Source organism: Halichoerus grypus, chromosome 10, assembly GCF_964656455.1.
Source record: "Halichoerus grypus chromosome 10, mHalGry1.hap1.1, whole genome shotgun sequence".
NCBI lineage: Eukaryota > Metazoa > Chordata > Mammalia > Carnivora > Phocidae > Halichoerus > Halichoerus grypus.
The window spans coordinates 22361626-22381536 of NC_135721.1; the positions used below are offsets into that span (position 1 = coordinate 22361626).

Sequence of the window (19911 nt, forward strand, 5' to 3'; positions counted from 1 at the left end):
TCTCTGGAGCCTCCAGAAGGAACGCAGCTCTGCAGAACCCTTGATTTTAGCCCAGTGGGATTTTTGACCTACAGAACTATAAGATAATACGTGTGTGCTATCGTGAGCCAAAAAGTTTGTGGTCATTTGTTACAGCAGCAATAGGAAATTAAAGTGGTGTGTATACAGCTGAGATAAACAATAATATTTATGGGAGTAATTAGTACTTACTGAGTGTGTCCTATATGCCGGATGCTGTTCTAGTGCTTGAGGTGCTGTATTAGTCGGCGAGGGCTGCTGGAGGGGCGCTTACACAAAGAAATGTATTTTCTCACAGTTCTGGAGGCTGGGAGTCCAAGATCAGGGTGCTCACAGGGTTACTTTCCCCTGAAGCCTCTCTCCTTGGCCGGCAGATGGCCATCTTCCTGTTACTGCTTCACACCGTCTCTCTGTGTGCCCGTCTTTTTGTCTCCTCCTCTTTTTCTAAGGATACCAGTCAGATTGGATTAGGGTCCTACCCTAAGGGCCTCATTTTAACTTACTCACCCCTGTAAGGCTCTATCTCCAAATAAATTGAAATTCTGAGGGACTGGGGCTTAGGCTTCAACATCTGAATTTGTGAGGGACACAATTCCACCTATAATGTGTGGATGATCTCATTCACTTTCCACAGTAACCCAGTGAATTGGAACCATTATTATCCTAATTTGACAGAGAAGGGAACAGTCACAGAATGGCTAAGTTACTTGCCCAAATTTACCCAGCAAATCAGTGGCAAGGCCAGGCCTGGGAATTGCCTGTTCATATACTTTGCCCATTTTTCTATGAGGTGATTGTTCTTTTTGGCTTGCAGGTGCATGGGTGCTCAGTAAGCATTGACTGATTGAAGGAATGAGTGGGAGCAGCTCCCAGGACTCCTAGAAGAACATGGGCCAGGCTGGGCCAAGCCTGGGTGCCCCCATCCCTACCTTCTCTATGTTGGCAGTACACGCCTCCAGGGAAAAACCAAACACCAAGCAGGAGGTTGGTGTCCATAGAGGATGGTGGGGGTGGGATGGGGAAGGGATACTGCTTCTATTCATCAACTGAGCACAATCCTGGGAGACTTTCTGGAGGAGGGGGATGGTCTGGTGTCTCCTAACCCTCAGGGCACTGTGGCAGACAATTTTGTAGCTTGGGGTATCCCATGGATGGCCTGGGATGCTAGTGCCAAATCTCTCCACCTGCAATTCCACATTCCAGATTCCAGGTACTCAGGTGTCCCAAGCCCTTCCTCAATGTGAAAGATCCAGGCCAGCTGCTAAGAAATGGCCCATGACTCAGCCAGCTATCTCCTGGACATAGATAGCTGGCCAACACTCATGGCCAAGGTGGGGCTTATCTTGACCTGGCCTGATAACTCATTTTGGTCACTGTGGCAAAGGGGACAGCTGCCATGGGCTTAAGCAAATCTGTGGCTGGCTGCCCAAATCAATGGGAATGCCCCAGTTACCTCTAGGGAGGGCAAATAACAATGACCTCAACACACTCAGCCCTCAGAGCATGGAGCTCCAGAAGAACCTTCCCATGTCAGACCTTGCTATGGTTTGGGGGCTACCATACTCACCCCCATCCCTACTTCTTGACCCCTTCCCTCCATTCCATCCCAGTCTGTCACAGCAGGCAATAGAGACACTCAGCAAAAACTCTGTCTTGATCCAATATGGTGCTCATAGGTGAGAGTCTGAGGTGCAAGTAGAATCTGAAATAATTCCCACTTTGTCACAAGCTCTTGGTATGAAGAAGTGTCAATATCATGTAGTTCATTCTTCCCACTTAGCATTCTAGGGGTTGAGTTTCCTATATAACATTTTCAGGGCAGAATGGTTACTTAGTCTTCGTGTGAACTCCTCCAGTGACGGGGACCTTACCACCTTACAAAGCAGCCAGTCACATCCCCAGGCAGTTCTCATGGCCTGAGAGTTCATCTTTACGTGGTCCTTCCTTACACTGTGTTCCATCTGTTTCCTGATCCTTCTGTCCACGGTCCCCACAGAAGATGGCCATTCCCTGTTTCTTGTGGCTTTTCAGAGATTTGAAGGCAGCTACTGGGTCACTTCCTCTAAGAAAGAACATCACGGGGTTTAGCAGGAGGAAAATCCAATCCTTTCAAGCCTCAGGGAAGGTTTTCCCTGAGTTTCAGACCTGCTAGAGAGAAACTGCGTCACTGTCCTTCTCTAGGGACCCGGCATGGGCCCAGGGCAACAGTAGGGTGGTTCTCTAGGCCCTTTGGACTGCAGACACATAGCAGACACATACCCTTGCTAGCTGGGAGATCCTCAGCCTATTGTCTGAGTCCCAGTGGAGTGTTTCTGGGTCCCTAGGGCCTGGAGAGAAGGACATGGAATCCTAGAAAGAGCACTGTTCTTGGAACTTGACCACCAGGCTCCCGGTCCTGATTCTTCCACTTCCTGGTTGGGATCCTTTAAGCAAGTTTGTTAAACTCTGAGCTTTTGTTTTGTCTTCTGTAGAATCGGAAAATATCTCATTGTGTTGCTCTGAGGATCAAATGACATCACATCTAGAAAAATGTTTTGTCAACCAAAACACACTCTACAAACGATTAGCCAGTTCAAGTGGTAGGTAAAAGGGTTTCCAGAACCTGGAGGTTCTTCCTAGTGGAGGAATGTCCGGAGCAGAGTTGGTTTTAAGAGGACTTCTGACTCCTCCTCAATCCCTGTGGCTGGCCCTTGGCACCTCGAGGGGCTCTCTACTGAGGGCTCATGGCCCCCATCCGGCATGACTCCTGCGGAGCCTCTGTGCTCACATCTCCAGGGAGGACTCTGGCCCAAGTGCCTTAGCCCAGGCTTTGGAGACCTGGGGAGAGTGGGTAAGCCTCACAAAGTCAAGGTTTGGGGTCGGGACTGGACAGGAGGTGCAAGGCAGGGTCCCGTGGCTTGCAGTTGGCTCTCAACTCTTCTCAGAAGGCCCCAGGGCTGCCTGCCCAGAGCTGCACCTGCCCAGCCTCTGCCATCACTCCCTGCCTGGCCTTTAATTTAGACAGAGGTTAATTCTAATTCCCCAACTTGAATGGGTTTTATTGAGAGAAGCACTGGAGGGCCTGAGAGTCAGGGAACACAGCCTAATGACAGTGGAGGGATTATGAAGTGAGAGGATCTCATTTAATCCAACCCCTTCATTGGACAGAGGAAGCCCGAGGAGGGGAAGGCTGCCCCAGGCGGGTAGTGGCTGGGTTGAGTTTTCTGTGTTTGTTGTGTTGGGGTTTCCTGTGTCCCAGGCCAGGGCTCTCTCCTGGCAGCTTCCGAGGCTCCATGCAGACTCTCTGCCTCCAGCCTGTGGCCTGTGACTCCACCCGGGCTCCCCGGCAGGCCTGAGTGCGTGACTGGGCAGAGATGGCTGCCGCCCTCCCCGTTCCCGCTGTCATGGGAGGGAGCATGAAGTCCAGGAGCCTCCACAAATAGCAGCATGTTGCCACCTGCCTAACCCCAATCCGGTTTATCCTGAGTTAGCAGAAGCACCCGGGAGATGTATTTCCCAGGCGGGGCCGGGCTGGGCAGCCCTGTCCTTCCTCATGCCACATTGTGCCCTGAGGGCGGCCAGGCTGCAAACAAGTGGGGGGGGGCATCCTGGAGGAAGGGGAGGCAGGTCTGGGTTATCTGGGGGGTGCAAGCTGAGATGAGCCTGGGGGGGCAGGTAGTCAGCCTGTTTCGGGGGCACATCCCTACCTCTGGGGGGCAGCACCTATCTCAGGGGGCAGGAAGAGGGACCGGCAGGGACACCTGCCCAGCTGGGGCCACATCCCGCGCGGGCTGGGCTACACCGAGGAGGCCACCTCTCTCTGCCTGCCCATCCTCTCTGCTTGAGTGCCTCAGCTATAAAGCAGGAACAAGTCCCATCCCTTACCTGCCTGGGGGGACATTGAGCAGGAGTGAGATAATGTCTGCAGGCTCAGCCCGCCACTGAGGAGGCAGCCTCTAAACACATGTCTATTTTTCCTGCCTAGAGCTCTGCTGGCTCCCTCTGGGGGCCCCCCTGCTGCTCTCTGGCCCCAAGGGAGAGGGGAGCCTGGCCAGTGTGGAGGCCCCATGGGCCGTCCTAGGCACAGCTGAGCGAGCCCCTGAGCTCCAGCACCCAGCTCTTGGGCTGTGGGCCTGGTTAACTCCTCACAGCCCATTGTTCTGCTCGGGGTTCAAGGAGGCAGTGCCCACTCCCGGCAGTCCGGTTCAACTGGGAGTCTGGGCGGCTGGGCGTGGCTGGGGCCTAATGAGCAGGGTGCGCCCCGAGGAGTTGTTAGGAGCCGGGTGACAGCTGTAGGCAGGTCCCCACCCACGGCCAGTGGGCGGGCTGGCTTGCACAACACTCACCTGTGTGAGGGGCACCACATGACATCTTGGCCAAGTGTTTATTTTTTTAAAAACAAATACTCATCTTTGGTGGCGGGGTGGGGAATATTTCTAAATATTTAAAAGACATCACGCTAACACTTTTTAACCCCCAAATCTATTGTATTAGGAAAGGTGATGCAAGTTTGTAGGGTTTCCAGCCCATTACAGAGAGGGTAGAGTGCCAAAACCGTAGCTGGGTTCTTGTCTCCCCCAACTTACCCCTTCCCCGGGGTTTTCAAAAGCAAGGGGCTTCTGCGGTCCCCGGGGAATCGTGGGCAGGCGGGCCTCACGCCTTGGCCAGCCCCCACACCTCGGGCTCTCCGCGTGCAAACACAACCGTGGCTCAGCCGCCCTGTGCGGAGCGAGGGCTGCCTGGGGCTGCCGGGTTTCCCCGCGCAGGGCTGTCACCTAAGCTCTCCCGCAGTGCATGAACTTCTGGACCAAATCAGGCCTCCAAGGAACAGCCAGGTGGACTCAAGGCGCTGTCCATTTGCCATTGAGTGTCTTCAGGGGACACTTGGCTGCTTTCAAGACGCCGGTCTCCTGTGCCTTTCGGCGCACAGTTAGTTTGGTGGGCGTGTGGGAGTGGGTGCACGGAGAACCGCGGCTGAACTACCTCTGTGTGCACCTGCCGTCTTGCCTTCCGGCTCCTGCTGTTCCCTGGGAGGCCTCCAGTTTTGAAATGGGCTTGGGGAATCAGAGGCCTCGGTGGGAAGGCTGTGAGGAAGACAAGGGCAGGCCGGCCTGCAGAGCTGCGGTGGTCAAAACGAGCTCCGGCATCTCAGGTGGATGCCGCTGGGTCTAGCAGCCCAGGGTGAGAATCTGGAACCCCCAGACTTCTGTGGGGCGCGGGGCGCGGCCCAGAAGCGAGGTTGTTCCCCTGGACTCTCCCGTATCACAAGCGCCCAGGCCCCAGCGAGCGCACCTGCTAAAATTTCCTTCATCAAACAGATTTGCAGCTCGCTGTGGTGGGCTCTGAGGTGCCGAGATCAAACCTTCCTTGGGGGAGCTCTTGTCAGCACGACTTCCCAGCTGGCTCCAGCCCAGATCTCTCTTCGGAGCCCCAGACCCTGCTGAGCTGCCCCCCTGACGCCGGACAGCAGCTGGACACCCTCGCCCCGGCTAAAAATGCCTGTGGCATGAAATGCTACCTCTCCCCTGTCCCCCACCACCCCCTTCCTCGGTCCCTGTACTCCAGACCTAATGGCCCCCTCAGGCTCTAGGACATTTTAAGCTCATCCTTCCATCTATCTCTGCAACACACTGTAGTTGCTGTTCTTGCCTCTGTTTTTCACATTTATTTCAAAAAGATGAAAATCCCGCCTTCCCTCTTCTGGGGAGCATTCTTCAGCCAAGCCATGGAAATCTGTCTCCGTGGAGGGAGTTTCCATCTCCAGCAAGGAAAGGGGGTTGTCTGAAGGACCTGGAGGGTAATTGTTAGGGCAGGTGACAGCCATAACTGGAGGGGTCAGAATAGAAAATCTAGAAGTATCTTCAGTCTTACTTGTAAGACTGCCTTCAGTGCGGTGAGGAGGGCAGAGGCTGTGTCTAATTTAGTTAGAGAACTTGGGCAAGTCCGCTCCCTATTCTGAGCCTCAATTTCCCCATCTCCAAAATGGGAATGATGAGTCCCCCCCTCCCAGGGTATTGAGGACCAAATGATATAACCATTGCGAAAGCTTGAACACACACCTGGCATGTGGCATGCCAACCCTCTTTCCCTCTCCCACCAGGCAGCTGTCCACTCCAAGTGCCCCCAAAGCGTGTACTCACCCCCGGGCACTCAGGACCGAGGAGGAGGTGGGGGCCCCGTAAGCAGGGGTGGTGGGGACTATAAAAGCGGAAATTTAACAAATTGCCCAGCGCCGTGGCCCTCATACTTGCCTCCTAATTAGCTCAAGTTAATGAACAGCATGATTCATGACTCGCTGCTTGTCAAGGGTGCCCTTGCTGTTTGCCTTCCTCCCATCTGGGCCCCACAGCTGCTCCACCCCCATTCCACCGACTGCATCACTCCTCAGCCACACAGCGGGCCTGGACGTCAGCCACGTGTGGGGGAGTGGCTCTCCTCAGCCCCCTGGGCCCTCAGCCCTGCCTCAGGCTGGTTCCCGAGCAGGCAGAGCCAGAGGGGAGTCCCAGCCAGTGCTGAGGAACTCCGTGTAGAAAGCCCTGAGCTAGTTCCTGCACTACACACTTTTTTTTTTTTTTCAAACAGATGATAGACTTGGCATAGACCACGTAGGGTATTATCTGTGGAGTCCAGGCTAGTGGGCTGAGGCCTCCCAGTGTAGGGGCTCATCATGCCCCCTCACCTTCTTCCTTCCTTGGGCCCCTCCACACCTGACGCATCCCTGAGGTAGGGCCTTCTCTTGGTATGAGCAAACCTCTAGGATTCTGGCTAGGCTTGCCCGGCCCCATTCTCAGAAAATGGGTTCATGGGAGACACCTCCTGAACCTCCCAGCTCCATCTCTCTCTGTCCCCAAGGTGGGCAGAGACTGAAATTAAAAGGGTCCATGATGTTCCTTAGCCCCAGAGCCAGGCCGCCCTACAGAGAGCCTTCGTGTCCACAGTGGTGCTCACTCACTTCTCCACTCCACCGCCACCACCTTCCACGCCTGCCACCATGACACCGGGCTGGGGCGGGAGGAGAAGATTCACGCTGAGTGCACAGGTATAGCTATGATGGAAGTAGAGAGGAAGGTTACAACCTCTGGAAAATTCCAGACCCCCTCCCCCAACCCCACGTTCTCCTGAATGTCTGCAAAGTGAGCAGGATGCTGGGCATTGTGGCCAGACTTGCAGAACGACCTCATCCTCTGCCTGGGACAGAGGGGAGGATGGGCTGGACCCAGTATCCTTGTCGGGGACGATGGCAAGTATGTCACATGGCAAGCATGGATCCCAGTGCTTCAGGGCTCCCCATCACTGAGCAGGCCTGCAGGCCCCAGAGGGTGGAATGTGGGAGGAGCCTAGGCACCTTGACCAACACTCCTTGACTGTGTGAGGTGGTGTCTGGGCCCAGGGAGTGGGGTGGGACTGGGGTGGAAGTGGGGGAGAGCAAGGGTGGAAAAGATCCAATACAGAGATACACAAGAAACCAGACTCTTCAGGGTGAAATTCATCAGGAAGTCCTTCTGGAACTTCTCTCCCCCAGTAGTACAAGCTGCGCCAGCATCTGAAAACTTCCCTTCAAAACCCGTCATGGTGCAACCTAGAAAGCCAGCACCCTTCTGAGGGACACTACCCGCCAACGCTCAGACAGCCAGGGAGTGGGGGCCCCGAGAGTAGGATCACAGCAGTAATTGTGTGTTTTATTTTATTTACTGTTGTACTGTATGGGGACCAAATATAACCTACAATTCACCTTGCCTCTTCTGTTTCAAGAGACCACATAAATGTTACATTAAGAAATTAGGCTGTTTGTGTTCGAATCTTCATGAATAAAGTTTGTTAGGTTGTTTGCGGTCGCATATATAGTTTGTTTTTATTGTAAAATACACATAACATAAAATTCGCCTTATTAACCATTTTTAAATGTACAGTTCAGCAGTGTAAATATATCCACATTGTTGTACAGCCGATCTCCATCATTTTTCATTTTGCAAAACTGAAACTCCATACCCATTAAACACAACTCCTCACTTCCCCTCTCCCCAGCCCATGGCAACTGGCTTTTGTTTTTTATTGAGGTATATTCCATATACAGTGAGATGCATAGATCTTAAGGGTACAATCTGATGAGTTTTGACAGATGCATACACCCATGTAACCATATCTCCAATCAAGATACAGCATATTCCTGTCACCCACAAAGTTGCCATATTTCCCTTTTTTATTCTTCAGTCTTAACTATAATCATAGTCACCATGTGACGATGATTTCCAGAACATTAGATCCCCAGAACGTTTCTGTCAGTCTCCCCACCCCCATCCCAAGGCAACCAATGTTCTGATTGCTATCATCATGAATTGGTTTTGCCTGTTCAAGATCTTCATAAAAATGGAATCATCCCATATGTACTCCTTTGTGCTTCTCTTTCTTTCAACATATTGAGATTCAGCCACGTAGCATCTAGTAATAGTTTATTCATTTCCATTGCTGAGTATTATTCCATTATATGAAGATAACATAATTTGTTTACGTACCCACCTACAGATGGACATTTGGGTTGTTTCTAGTTTTTCTGCTGTTATGAATAAACCTGCTGGGAACATTTTTGGACGATTTTTCTTGTGAATATGTGTTTTCATGTTTCTTGGATACTTAGGAAAGGAATTGGTAAATAATAAGGTAGGTGTATACTTCACTTTATAAGAAACTGCTAAACAGTTTTCCAAAATGGTTGTATCATTTTATGCTCCCACCAACAATGATTGAGTTCCAGTTGCTCCATGTCCTCACCAGCATTTGGTATTGTTGCTCTTTTTAAGTTTAGTCATTCCAGTGGGCGTGAAATGTTATTGCACATTTCCTAACACAAAGATGTTGAGCAATTTTCATTTGGTTATTGGCCACTTGTAATCTTTTGTGACCTGTCTGGTCAAGTCTTTTGCTCTCTTTCAATTTTTTTTGTCTTTGTGTTATTGATTTATTGGTATTCTTTATATATTCTGGATACCAGAACTTTGTCAGATATATATTCTGTGAATATTTCTTTGCAGACTGGCTTGTCTGGTTTTTTTTGTTTTTTTTTGTTTTTTTGGTGAAAACATTTATATTTAGATTTAGCCAGCTGGACTCAGTTTAGATGATTCCAATTTTGTTGGCAATATCCAAAGCCTCATAGTCAGGAGCCAGTCGAACATATGCCTTCTTCTCTCCATCAGGCCTGATCAAGGTGTTGATTTTAGCCACGTCAATGTCGTAGAGCTTCTTCACAGCCTGTTCGATCTGGTGCTTATTGGCCTTGACATCCACAATGAACACAAGTGTGTCGTTGTCTTCTATTTTCTTCATGGCTGACTCAGTAGTCAAGGGGAACTTGATGATGGCATAGTGATCAATCTTGCTTCTCCTGGGGACGCTCTTTCGAGGATATTTGGGCTGCCTCCGCAGACGCGGTGTCTTGGGTCGTCGGAATGTAGGTGACGTGCAGATCTTTTTTTGTGACTGTGGACGCCTTTGAGCAACACTTTCTTGGCCTTCAAAGCCTTTGCTTTGGCTTTGGCTTTGGGAGGGGCAGGGGCTTCCTTCTTAGCCTTCGGCGCCGTCTTCATAAAAGGCTGGCTTGTCTGTTTTTTTAACAGTGTCTTTTGATTTAAAAAAAATTTTTGATGAAGTTCAATGTATCAGTTTGTTTAAATAGTTTGTGATTTTGTGACCTGTTCAAGAAAACTTTGCCTTCTGCGAGGTCATGAAAAATTTATCCTCTGTTCCCTTTTAGAAGCTATATAGTTTTAGGTTGTGTGTTTAGGTCTGTAATCTACTTCAAAATAATTTTTGAGTATGATGAGAGGTAAGAGTCAATGCTCATTTTTTAATATATGAATATGCAGTTGTTTTGGCATCACGTAAAATTAAAAAGACTTTCTTTTCCCCATCAAAGACACCTTGATGTCTTTGTTGATAATCAGTTGACCAAATGTATGTGGGTCTACTCCTGGACTCTTCCCTTGATCCCATTGTCCATTCTTAGGCCAATACGGCACGATCTTGCTTACTGTAGCTTTACTGCAAGCCCTAAATCAGGTAGTGAAAATCCTCTATGAGGTAGCAAGTATTTGAAATACCAACCCGGGGCGCCTGGGTGGCTCAGTCAGTTAAGCGTCTGCCTTCGGCTCAGGTCATGATCCCAGGGTCCTGGGGTCAAGTCCCACATCGGGCTTCCTGCTCGGCGGGAAGCCTGCTTCTCCCTCTCCCACTCCCCCTGCTTGTGTTCCTGCTCTCTCTCTCTCTCTCTCTCTCTCTCTGTCAAATAAATAAATAAAATCTTTAAAAAAAAAAAATGAAATACCAACCCGTTCCCTCCAGTATTTATCCTTTGTCCTTTACACCACTCAAGCAATCATTTGCTGATTGCCAAAGGCACATGAGTGCAATCCCAAGATGAAGGGCAGAAAAAAAAAAGGGGGGATGCCTTTCTGGCTTTGGTTTTGAAAACCTAAGTCCTTAGGGGAATAGAGACATAAAGTTTGGGGAAAACAGCATGCTAGAGAGCACCACCCGTTCCTTCCCGCCCTCTACTTCCAGTTAACAGCACTTCTAAAACTAGAGAAAAATCCCCTAGGCAGTATAGAAGGAATTAGAGCAACTACGCACTCCTAAATCTGGGGTCAGGATCTCAGGAGCCATGGAGACCTCAGGGAGGCATGGGGCAGCAGAGCCCCCCACCCCCCCTCCCCGCCCATCTCTGGTGGCCCCGGAGCAGCAGATGAATGCTGGGCCCTCCCTGTGGCCTAAAGCTGTGGGCGAAACAATGGCCGTCCCAGCAGAGGCTTGGCCAGGTGGCCTTGAGGAAAGTCACCCGAGTGCCTTGGCTCTCTGTAAACTTCCAGAAAATCAGTCATGATGCTAAGGAGGAGGGGTCTTGAATCGACTGTGATGAATGTTTTGCCGCTCTGGCGCAAAAGTGTCTCAGCTGAGTTACGGGAAAAGAAAGAAAGCTCTTAAACATCTCTGAGTTTACTGCTGAAGACGTATTTTGGCTTTATATATGGATCTTCTAACAAACTACATTTAAATGACTAAGTCTAATGATGGGGCGCCTGGGTGGCTCAGTGGGTGAAGTGTCCAGACTCTTGATTTTGGCTCAGGTCATGATCTCAGGGTCGTGAGATCGAGCCCTGCCCCACCCCGAGGCCGGCTCGATCTCTGCACTCAGCACGGAGTCTGCTTGAGATTCTCTCTCCCTCCGCCTCTGCCCCTCCACTCAGCTCTCTCTCTAAATAAATAAAATCTTTTAAAAAATAAATAAATGACTAAGTCTAATGTTAATAAAGAGTGGGGGTGGGTTGGGTAGAGGACCCATCCTTCCTAATGGAGAAGGCTGCCTGGGAGGGATCGGGGTGGGGTGTGGCCAGCCGGGCTGCCAGCCTCACTTGTGTTCCAGCCCCAGCATTTAGGATCTCAGACTTCATCAAACAAGTCATCCTCACCATATGTTCTCCGGAGTTCTCCACCAAGGCCACCATCTGTCCTGAAACACCTTAATGAAGTCCTTACATTTAAGGCATGGCTCTTGTCTTGAGCATTTCAAAGGACATCACGGTGGGTCCCCAGCAACACCTCAGTGTCCTCATGGAGCAAAGCCTGGGGGTGAGGACTGTTCCCCACACAGGAGTGATTGTCTGGGGAGCGGCGGCTCAGAGTGAGGACACCGTCTTGTCCTGCTTGCAGAGGACACTGAGGCGGGGCAGCCTCGGGCTTCTGCGTCCCCGTGTTTCTCTCCGTGCCATCGTGTCCTGACCACACCCACGTGGGGTATGGGGAACTGGGTGCTTCGGCCCTATTTATTGAGTGCCAGGACAGTCCAGTTTGCGTGCTGTCGTGCTTATATTAGCATGTTCAGCCTGCACCTGGACTCCAAGAATGTAAAAATAGGCATTTCAAAACGCATTGAATTCATACACGCCTTTGCTGTGATCCCATTTCTGCCAAATGCTCAGAAATGGGACACATGGGAAATGGAAAACAGACCGAAAATATTTGCTTGTCTGGCACCACGGATTAGGGTGTACAGGAGAGTGTAAATACACACACACCCTCCACACACACGCACCCTGAGGTCGGGCCCTGGATTGGGGCCCTTTCAAAGCTGTCGAGGCTGGGCTGCCAAGTTCAGGGTTGCCCTGGGCCACGCTGTGCTGGGGCGAGGCCAGGGGTGCTCGGGTGAGAGAAACACAGTGTCCTGGAGCTCCGTGAGAGCCCCTGCCCCCACTGTCCAGGTCCCCCAAAGAGGCGCTGGGGCAGTTCCCGTCACCCGCCCCCCCCACCCCGAGCTGACAAGGCCATCATCACTCGGGGGTTGGAAAAGGCGGGAATGGTCAGAGGACTTCTAGCTCATTGCTAAATAAAGCTTAGCTCCTCTCTAGGGTCCCACGCCCCCGTTCCCCCAGAGCGGACTCCCAGCACATGTCCGAGCAGCCTGGCTCCAGGGAGCATTGAACTCACTCACCCTGCCAACAGTTGGGCCATGACGTGCGCTGCCTCTTACTCATCCCGAAGTCATCAGTCATGTTTCCAGGAGTGTGAGTAATTTGGGGGGGGGGAGGAGTGGGGGGAGGGCTCCCAGGTGGGGGCGGGAGACGTCTGAGAGGCAATGGGGCCCAGACGAGCCCTCATCACTCTTACTCCAAATCTGGGAAGGCTCCTCTTTTTGAGGAGGGATGCATCCTTAATCTGCTTTCATGTGGGGGCTGTGTGTGTAAATGCTGGTGGTTTAAGGAAACTGGAAACCAGAGCAACAGGGACGTCCCCCTTCAGCCCCAAGCAGCTGAGAAAGTGTGGTAGCCCAGAGGAGGGGTGCTGGTACGGCAGCTCTGGGGCTTACTAATCATCTACGAACTCACATTTGTCTGGCATATGGTTTCATGTGTCCCTCTGAGGGCCTTGAAGCGCAGAGAGGTCAGGTGAGTGCTAATGTCCCAGCCCTGGGAAATATCAGGGATGGGAGTAGAACCCAAATGCCTTGACTAGTCCAGAACCTACACCTCTGGACAGGGAGGGCTTCCTGTGACCAGAGGGCTTTGCCAGCCTTTGGACTTGGTTTTTTCTGCAAGATCTGCTTTCCACAGCTGCGCTTAGCCTGGCCCGGACAGTTGTCCCCCGGCTTTCTCACAGCACGCTCTCACAGAGGTGCCGGCAGTGGGTGTTCCTGGGGAGGTTCAATCCCAGACCATTTTTCCCTCCTCCAGCTCTGAGGCTTGTCTGCCTTGGGTGGGCGATGTATTCCAAGGGAGGGATGGGGGGAAGGCACCCCGGGCCTGAGTTTCTTCCATCTCCTGGTACACTCCCCCTGCCAGAGAATGCTTGTAACACGGCCTTCATGCCCTGGAAGAAGAAACCCTGCAGAGAACACATCTGGAAAAGAAACTTCCATTTCGTGAGCACCTACTATGCTCCTGGACATGGTGCTCTGTTTCACATGAATGACCTTTTCGGCTCTTCACAAAAATTCCTCCTGAGGCAGGTAGTATTATCCTCACTACACAGACAAGGAAACGGAGATCTCAGAGGTTGTATAACTTGGGCAATATCACCCAACTTGTGAGTGAAGGAGGCAAACTTTGAATCCAGATCCGGACAGCTCAGCGCTCAGTGAGCTGAATCATCCTGCCTTCGGTAAGCCTACAACAGCCTGGGGATTCCATCCTAAACCACCTCACCTCGGATGCTAACCTCAGATAGAGATCAAAGGGACATTGTCATGGGAGGATGACTTTTTGAGATCAGAACCTCTTATCAGCTGAATTGTGTTCCCCTTCCCCCAATTCATATGCTGACGTCCTAATGTGACTGAATTTGGAGATAGGGTCTTTAAAGCGGTAATTAAGTTAAAACGGGTCATAGGGGCCCCAATCCAATGGGACTGGTGTCCTTACAAGAAGAGGAGATGAGGACACAGACACACACCTAGGGAAGACCACGAGAAGACACAGGGAGAAGGCAGCCACCTGCAAGCCTTCAAAAAACAAACAAAAAACCCCAACCCTGCAGACCCCTTGATCTTGGACGTCTCTCTCCAGAACTGTGAGAAAATAAATATCCGTGTTTAAGCCATCCAGCCTGTTATGGAAGCCCTTCAAATGAATTCAGAGTCCCCTTCTAAAAAATCACCGTTGGGGTCCTAGCTGCCGCACGCAGTAGGCACCGAATCCATGATCGTCGATGGGCTGGAGGAAGGAAATGCCACGAACGCCGAGCCTCTCCAATGGGCAGAGCGAATTCAAATTTTGATTTTCATAACCAGCCTCTGTCCTCCTGTCGAAACTTCCTGTTTCTGAGGAACAGAGATTTTTTACAGATCCCAGAGGACATCCAGTAAACCCAACAGCTATTACCAAATAATTCTGGTTTTGATGAGCTCAGCGGGTATGAATCAGAAGCAGGCAGAGTGGCGTTTCCTTTGAAATATACCTAAGGTTAAACATTAGAGGGGGAAGCAAAAATATATTTGGGGATTTATTGCCGGCGAGGAAATAATTGGCAATGTTGGCCCCTTGGGCCAGGTGGAAATGGTCTTTCCTTCCTTCTGTGTGAGCAGGGACCGCCGTGGGTCTGAACGAGGGGGACACTGCTATTGCTCACAGAAGCCATCTCCTGGCATCCAGGGGCGCATCCTCATGGTTCTCGCCTGGGGCTCCTATTTGTACAAGAGAATTCCAGGGGGGAGGGTCATCTTGGTGGGCTGTGGCCTACAGGAGGACCTGGCTTCAATTCCCTCCGGACGGAGCCCCGGGAGCTTCGCCCGGATTCTGGGGGTTGGAGACAGGGAGGCAGCGCACAGCTAGGAGTTGCCCAGCCCTTGACGCAGGGAGCCGGGGCTGCTCGACCTGCAGTGGGATCAGGGAGGGCACGGCTGAGCGGACCAGGCTGGGTGGGCCCCACTTCACAGTGAAGCCTGCCCGTTTTTAGGGGCACCCTGTGCCACTGGCTGTGGCCGAGGAGGAGCTGCTAAGTACCGTGGAAGGTGAGTTCGAGCGGGAGGCCCTTAGGAGGCCTCGTGCTGGCTGGCTTTGGCAGCTCGGATGGCCCTGGCTTCTGCTTCTGGCTCTGCCGCTTTCCCTCCGTCCGCTGGGGGCCGTTGGGTCGACCTCTGCGGGTCGCTGGGGGGTGGTGTGGGTGACGTGTGCGCCTCCAGCCCCGGCCGGACCCCTCTAGGGCTCCATCACTGAACCCCGTCCTGTGTCTTGAGCGAACCCGGCATCGGTCTATCAGCCACTTGCTTAACCCCATGAAGAGTCTCCTCTCCCAAGGGGGGATCTGACCACACTGTCCCGGGCTTTCCCCTCCAGGGGGCCTCACTGCCTATAAGTAGCCTCTGAACTCCTTTAGGACCTGCCTCCCTTACCTCCTCAAGCTCCTTTCTCCCCGCCTCTCCCTTCACCCTCTCAGGAACTACTTACAGTTCCCCAAACCTCCCCTCCCACCCTCCGTGCCTTCAAGCACGGATCTCCTTCCTCTGCCTGAAACTCCCTACCCCTCCCTCCTTCCCCTCCCTCTGTCTGGCTCCTGCCTACTCTCCTCCCACGGGGACTTATCCCAGAAGTCCCTTCTCCACCCTCCCCTTCCCTCACCAGGCATCTTCCCTGGCAGCTCCCTCTGAAAGGAGGCTTGTCCCTCCCCCCCATCCCCTGCACACCTACACTCTGCAGGGGAACTTCCCTCCCTGCCGGCTCTCTCCCTCCCTGCTGCCTAGTCCAGGGTCTGGAACATAATAACAGCTCAAGAAACATGTGTTGACGGAATTAATGACTTACTCAATGAATGACTTCTGGATATAGGGGCCAGGCTCATAACTGAGTCACAGGGCCCCAGTCACCATGCTTTGCCCCCACCCACTGACCTGGGTGAAACCCTCCCCGTGATGACATCCCTAGCTACCCTCAATTCTCAGAATCACCCATGCCTTCTTCTTCTCCTTTCGCTCCTGTCAGCTTCGCAGCTCCTCCCCCTCCTTCCTTTTCTTCCTTCTCCGGGGGTGGCACATCTAAATAAGGCAACACTCCCCCAGGACCCGTGTATTGTCATGATTTTCACCCAGTTATGACTCTTGGGCAATGGTGAGGTAGAATCCCGAGCTCTGTCCCCAGATGAAAGGTGGGACAGATGCAATTCCTGTGGGACACCTAGGGTTGGACAGACACAGAGACCGTTGTAGACGAGGGACTGTCATGCTCTCCAGCTAACGGAGGGGGGACCTGGGAGGACACAGGTGGGGGAAGGAGGAGGATGTTTGGCATGGGGTGTGGAACCTGGCAGAAGGTTTTGGCCACATACCAAGGCATCTCTGGTCCTGGCATGGGTGTGGAGGGGGCACCACCCTCGCCCACACGCTCATGCCTGGCTGCCTACCATCCCTTGGGGAGGGCAATCACCCTCCCCCAACCCAATGCAGGTGATCAGGCAGGAGCCCAAAGGTGACTGCTCCAGCCACGAGCCCTGGCCAACCCCAGGGACATCACTGCCTCTTCCATTTCTTTTTGTCTCCTTTTGCCCCTCCTTTCCTTTTTCCTAAGACTCCCCGCATTTCCTGAACTGTCAGGTTGTGTTTTGGCATAAGTAAGGAGGGGCTGGCATTCAGAGTATGCCTCTGTAACTCCTATTCTCCCGTCACATACTTTTCCATGAGAATGAAAAAATAAATTAGGACCCTGTTTCTGGAAAATTGATGTTTATAGGATCATAGAACAGATGGGATATTTGTAACTCTTTTTTTTAAAAATACCACAAATATTTGAATAGAAGGCAGCTTCTGAGGGTGGAGAAAAATAATATTATGATGAATAAAAGGACCACGACCTCATGTATCGGGTGGAAAATGTATGGCAAGAATTGACCCCAAGAGGTTGGTTTGTAAATAAGTAAAGCTAAATAAACCCAAAAAGGGTAGATAAATCAAAGTATGTTTCTTTGTAGGTTCTTTTTTAAAAAAAGATTTTATTTGTTTATTTATTGAGAGAGAGAGAGAGAGGGCACACGCACCAGTGGGGGGAGGGGCAGAGGGAGAGAAAGAATCTCAAGCAGACTCCCCACTGAGCACAGAGCCCAATACGGGGCTCAATCCCAAAACCCTGAGATCATGACCTGAGCTGGAACCAAGAGTTGGACACGCAACCAACTGAGCCACCCAGGCGCCCGTTTCTTGCTAGGTTCTTAAGGGGCAGGGGGACACTGGTTGGCCCACGGCAGCAGCCTCAGCCCCTCCTTCTCACACCGCATCCCTGTGCCTCCTTGGAGGGAAGCCCTGGAGGGGAGGGACTGGGTACATCATCCTCTCCCGGTGCCCAGTGCCTGGCACAGGATCTGCTGCAGTAAGTTGGGTGATCATATAATTTATCATCCAAACTGGGACACTTCAAGAGTGAAAGGAGGAGATTAATAATTATGTCAGGACAACAGTTGTAACTTGGGACTAAATGAATACATGAATGAATGAATGAATCTTTAAAAGGTTGAAACTGTTAGCACTGAGGCATCCACGGCTGCCTACATCCATGGATGTCACTGTGTCATAGAAGATTCCACTGTGTGGACCGTGTGGACCACAGTGCATTTTCAAGCCCGTCTCTGTCTTTCTCCTGCAGGCAAGAACTCCCACGACAGAGGAGGCTGAGCTGGGGCTGAAGGGCCATGCTGGTGCTGCTTGGAGCCTCCTCCACTGGGAGCATAGCTTGCCTGGGCGCCGGGCGCTGAGCTGTGAGCTTTCTGTTCTTTATTGCCTTGAATCGTCACACCGGCCTTAAGAAATGGATACTCTTACTACCTTTTGCAGGTGAGTCACCTGAGGCTTAGAGAAGTTAAATGATGTGCCCGGCATCACACAGCTACCAATGTCAGGGCTGCAACCAGGCCCAAGTCTGTTGGACACCCAAGCACTTTTAATAGTCCACGGCTGGAGGGGAGTCATCCGTGCCGGGGCCAGGGTTTTGTCTAAATGGGAAGAGTGTGCCCCCCTGGAGGCCAATCCTGTATCCGATTGCGATCGCAGGGCAGAGTGCTGCATGGGGGCAGTGGCCAGGCCAGAATGGTGAGAAGTAGGCTCTTTGTGGGTCGCAAGCCTTCTGGCCCCTCTGGGAACACTGAGGCCTGAGCATTGTGCCTGAGTTCTCAAGGCCAGTGTGGGTAGGTCAAGGAGGAGAAGGCAGGCCCCCACCCCTAACCAAGTACTCTATCAGCCCTTCCACCTTCTGCCTCCTGCCCTCCCCATTCCCACCCCCAGCTCTTGTTGGGCGGTGGAGTTTCCCTGACACCTGGCCTGATCGTTCTTTCCAGAACAGCCACCTCCATACAGCCCAGTCCCAGCCCATCAGGAGAGCTGGCCCCGTGGTCTGAGAGGTCTCCAGCACAGGGTGAACCCCACTGTGCCCGAGATCCTGGGGGAGAGACTGGCAGGGGCCTGGCCAGGCCAAAATGGAGGAGAGGGCAACAGTGCCAGCACCCCTCTTCCCTCAGAGGATTCCCAGGTCCCCCTGGGGAGAGGGCTCTGCCTGCTCAGGAGCTCTGCTGGGTTCACGGGGGGCATGAGAGGAATTGGGCCAGGCTGGGTCTAGGCCAGGAAAGGCCTCAGCCAGGGCTCTGTCAGGCACCCTCCCCCCTCTCCCCCTCTCCTTCCCCCCACCCCACCTACCACCTCTGCTCCCCTAGAGTGGCCTTGCCCAGGGCTGCCAGGCACTCTGGAGACTCGGGGGCCAGGCACTGCTGACTGGCGCCCTCTAGTGTCTGCCTCTCAAGGCCCAGGTGCCCCTCTGGGGAGCCTGATGCATCACACCCCACTCCCCTGTGACAGACTGGGGAGAATCCCCTGTACCCATCATTTATCTTCCACACCAGGTCACTTCTGAGAGTGAGAGGGGGCTCTGTGGATGGTGCTGCTGGGACGACAGACATATAATGGGACTGTCCGGGGCAAGTCGGGGCATTTGGTCAGAATTGCCCCTTCCCCACAGTAGCCACCGGAATCATCTCTGGGAGCCACCCCATGAAGTAAATGAGAACATGTGTGAAGTCCTTAGCCCAAGGCCTGGGAGAGTAGGCAATCAATGAACACGTGATCAATAAGTAACTATGAGCTACACTTGGTGGTAATAACCATCTGGTTGGTGAGCTCTGGGACCCATTTCCAGAGGGGTAGACAGGGAAAGTTGCATCCGAAGCTCCTTCTGAAGCAGGAAGGTAGAATTCAAGTTCTAGAGTCTTGCACAGAGCAGGAGGGCAGGTCGTGGGGCTCAGCACACACTGATGAATGGCGCAAACCCAGAATATCAGCCTGCGCTTGATCAGGACCTCCCTCCTCTCGCTATTTCAGGTCTTGCCGGGGAGTCCGGAAGGAAAACCGCCCCTCCAGCAAGAGAGGGACATTTTGACCCAGTGCCTCTTCCCACTGGTTTTGCAGATGAGCCCTCCCTCTTCCCACCTGTCCCGCTTGCACCGGCTTTAGAGATGACTTCTGCTCTGCTGGGCGCTCTCAGTGACTAACACAGGCAAGTGTGTGGGCCGCCACATGTCCTGGCCTCTACCCCACCTCCCTGCCCCATGTCCTCATCGCTGCCTCGTGGCTCCTGGGGGCAAGGCCTCAGGGAGGTGTGAGGCTGTTCCCCCCCCCACCCCCACCCCGAGCTCCCTGGCGTGGGCGTGGGCTGATGCAAGCTGGCAGCTTCTGTGACCCCTGCACCAGGTCAGGCCCAGCACCGGGCTTGAGTTTTACCCTCAGGGAGTTGGCAGCTGGGGGGGGAAGCTGTCACATACGCATAAACAGGACGGAAGTCTCCAGTGGTCAGAGCCAGGGCAGAGGGCCTGCAGCGGGCTTTGGAGTGCGGGAGAGGGAAGGCACCTTAGGCCCAGAAAGCGGAGAAGATTCTGCAGGATGGGTACAAAAGGTTTCCACAG

General features: G+C 52.7%; 1 long non-coding RNA gene and 1 pseudogene across 2 annotated transcripts in view; one reads left to right on the forward strand and one right to left on the reverse strand.

The window, feature by feature from the left end:
* LOC118534403 (uncharacterized) overlaps positions 1-19500 on the forward strand; it is a 29375-nt gene extending 9875 nt beyond the window's left edge. The window contains exons 2-4 of one of the 2 annotated variants that reach the window (XR_013441632.1): positions 833-1002; positions 17610-17797; positions 19331-19500. This is a non-coding gene — a long non-coding RNA (uncharacterized LOC118534403). Of the gene's footprint in view, positions 1-832; positions 1003-5315; positions 7420-17609; positions 17798-19330 lie in introns of those variants that run through there. The other variant, XR_013441633.1, reaches the window with a different exon arrangement.
* On the reverse strand, positions 9052-9581 carry LOC118534402 (large ribosomal subunit protein uL23 pseudogene; annotated as a pseudogene).
* Positions 19501-19911: the final 411 nt, after the last annotated feature.